We start from the raw sequence: 3009 nt of genomic DNA, 5'->3' as shown, positions 1-3009 counted from the left end.
TAGTTATGAAGCTCTGGGCTTTACTACAAGCCATCTTCCCTGTGTCCTCTTCTGTGATAGAGCTGGGCCAGGGCTTGAGAAAGTGGTCTCTTGTGTTAGTTGGTGAAATGTTCCTCCTTGTCAATAGAGGGCGCTGAGTGATAGTGCAGAGTTAGAGCCACAGGAAGCTCTGGGCTTCTGGAGTCTATCACCCATCACCACTTAGTGCCACGTGGTGGGTCACTATTGTCTGTAACTCCAATTCTAGGGGACCTGATAGCCTCACACCGTCATACATGGAGGCAAAGCACCAATGCACAGAAATAAAAATAAAACAAATTTGTTTAAAAAGAAAAAAACCAAAAACTTGTTTTCTCAGGTTAAAGAAGTACAGAAGTATTTGCAATGAGATCCTTCTTAGCATTCCTGCGGCAGGCTGCTGCATTTGCCAGCTTCAGAAGTCCACTAAAGCTTCTCCGGCTAAGAACAAACTGGAGACACTATACATCTTAACTGTCATTTAAAATGCATATATTTAACAAAAATCTGGTGTTAGTTTTTGAATGTACAACTATTATAGATTTACTGTTCATATCTCCAGGGCTTGCTGTGTTAGGATCACTGGTTTCCTGTGTTGTTATGTGGCTCTCAGTTTTGTTGATAGCCTTCCTGCACTACCCTCCAGTCATCTTGTTGTCTCTGGTGTTAGCAGTCATAGGGGTTCCTCCAATGAGGGCGCTATCTGTGTCCCAGGTTGGCCAGGCAGATTGGGAGCAAGTGAAGATAACTTCAAGCCAAAGTTTGTTTGCTAGAGCTCCCTAGAGGTTTCCTTAGGATGTTGGACAGTGGGTTCCCGACTGTATTCCAGCAGAAAAGGAGGTAGCTGATATATTTCTAAGCCCAAAGTTGCTCAGGTACTGTACAGTCCTTTTTGAGATGGCAGGGCTCTGTCTATCTGCTGTGTTCTAGATGGTTCTCTGTGCCCCATTTGGGTAAGACCAACCGAGAGAGACTAGAGCTCCGAGCTTCTCAGGAAACATCAGCTAATGCCGGGTGCGGCCTGCACAAGTCTCTGCTCTGTCACCTAGGTGGATCTGGCCAATAGGCTGTAGGTGGGTGGAGTGAGATCACGGCCCAGAAGCTGCTAACAGGATTGCAGCTAGTGAGTAATGTGGCCCAAACAGGTCTCTGCTCAGTGGGCTTGCCTTGTGTCTTAGCTGTGTCTGAGTGGTATGCTTCAGGCAGGTGTGCTTATACAGACCAAGGCCTGAAGTTGTTCGTAGGATGGTGGCTAATGCAGACCGGACCGTGGCCGGAGCCTGGATTCAGCTTAGTAAGCCGTTGGGGGTGTTGTAAGAGATCGGGTCTCCAAGCTGCTCAGAAGTTCCACAGGTCCTCTTGGGATGGCAGGCGTGTATTTATCTGCCCTGTGACCCAGCCAGCCTAGGCCAGCAAGCAGCTGGGGGCACTGGGGGGCGGGGGGAGACTGAGATAGCTCAGGGCTCAAAGGTACTTGGGTGCCTAGCACTCGGGAAGCAGCTAATGTGGATTGTGTTCTGTGCTGGGACTAAGCTATGCTTGTTCGCTCCCTATCCGGATCCAGTAAGCAGCAGACAGGGGTGGGGTGGGGTGGGGGGTATCCCGGAGCTGCAAGTATATCCCAGAGTTTTTCTGTCCAGGATCCCCAAGCAGTATCTGGCAGTGAGGGCTCGAAGCTGCAGGGATTTCCCACAGCCCTTCCCAAGATGGTGGCTAATGTGGGCTGTTCCCAGGGATTTTTCCGAGGGTTATCTGGGTGGCCAGGGGTTGGACCCACCCGTGCCCCACACAATTTGGATCCCTCTCACCTGAGAATCAGCACCACTTGTGTGTTGTAGTTCTCAGTTTGGTCTTTACGTCTCTGTGCAGTCCTGGATTTCCTGCTAATCAGATGCAGTGTGTGATCGGCGCCGCCATCTTGGAATCCTTTCCAACCATTTATAATGTGACCTGATGCCCTCTCCGGCATGCAGGTGTATATGCAGATAGAGCACTCATAAAAGAAATAAATCTTTTAAAAAGACTCTTAAACCTTTAATGGAGGCATAAAAATGGAAGCAATAGCTTGGCATGGTGGAATTCACCTATAATTCTAGCACTTGGGAAATTGAGGAAAGATGATTTTGAATTTTAGGCCACTCAGGGTTACATAGTAAAATCCTATCTCATAAAAAATTTTAAAAGGAAGTGAATTATGTGGTTAAACCTTTGAGAAATGTCTAGCCCATATTCCTTTCAGAAGGAATATGACAAAACATCATGTTGTAAGAGTGCTTTGTTGCAGGAGGTATTTAAAAGAATTGATGAAAATATATACGCATGGACCAGGTTCAAAGTATCGCCCATGAAGACGTCTGATGCTAAGTACAATTTGAAGCTTGGCCTCAGGAAGATTTTCTAAGGCATACTTCATGTTTAATTGCTCTTAATTCCCTTTTAAAGTTTAAAATTAATCAAAAATATATAGACATATGGAGCTCAATGTGATGTTTTAATAGAAATGTGTATATACATGCGTGCATATATAGAATAAATTTACTCAACAAATGCAAAAAAAATTTAAAATTGTGTTTTGGTTATTAGTGTTAGCGTTTGTGTGTATGATCGAGGTGGGGGTAGATGCATTATGATGCACATAAAAAGGTCAGAAAAAAATTTGTAAGGTGGTTTGCTGCTTCCATTTGTGTGGAGATCACACTTACATGGTCAGGCTTGTGTCACAAACACCTTTACTTGATGAGCAAGTTCAAATGAACAGTAAGAATAACTTACTTTGTTCATTCAATAATTTTTAAATTTATTCTTCAAATTTGCCCAATTTAACCTGTATTCTTTTTGTGTGTTCCCAATAGTGAATTATTGGAAATAATTTTGCATTTGTCCACAGTCTTATTTTATTCAGGATATCTGGACATTTAGTGACATGGCCCTTATTTGAAAGACAAATGGCTTCTTTACCCGCTCACATGCATACACTCAGCACACACAAAC

This window comes from Acomys minous, assembly GCF_964271855.1.
Source record: "Acomys minous genome assembly, chromosome: 4".
In the NCBI taxonomy this organism is placed as follows: Eukaryota; Metazoa; Chordata; class Mammalia; order Rodentia; family Muridae; genus Acomys; species Acomys minous.
Note: the sequence above shows the minus strand (reverse complement) of the source record.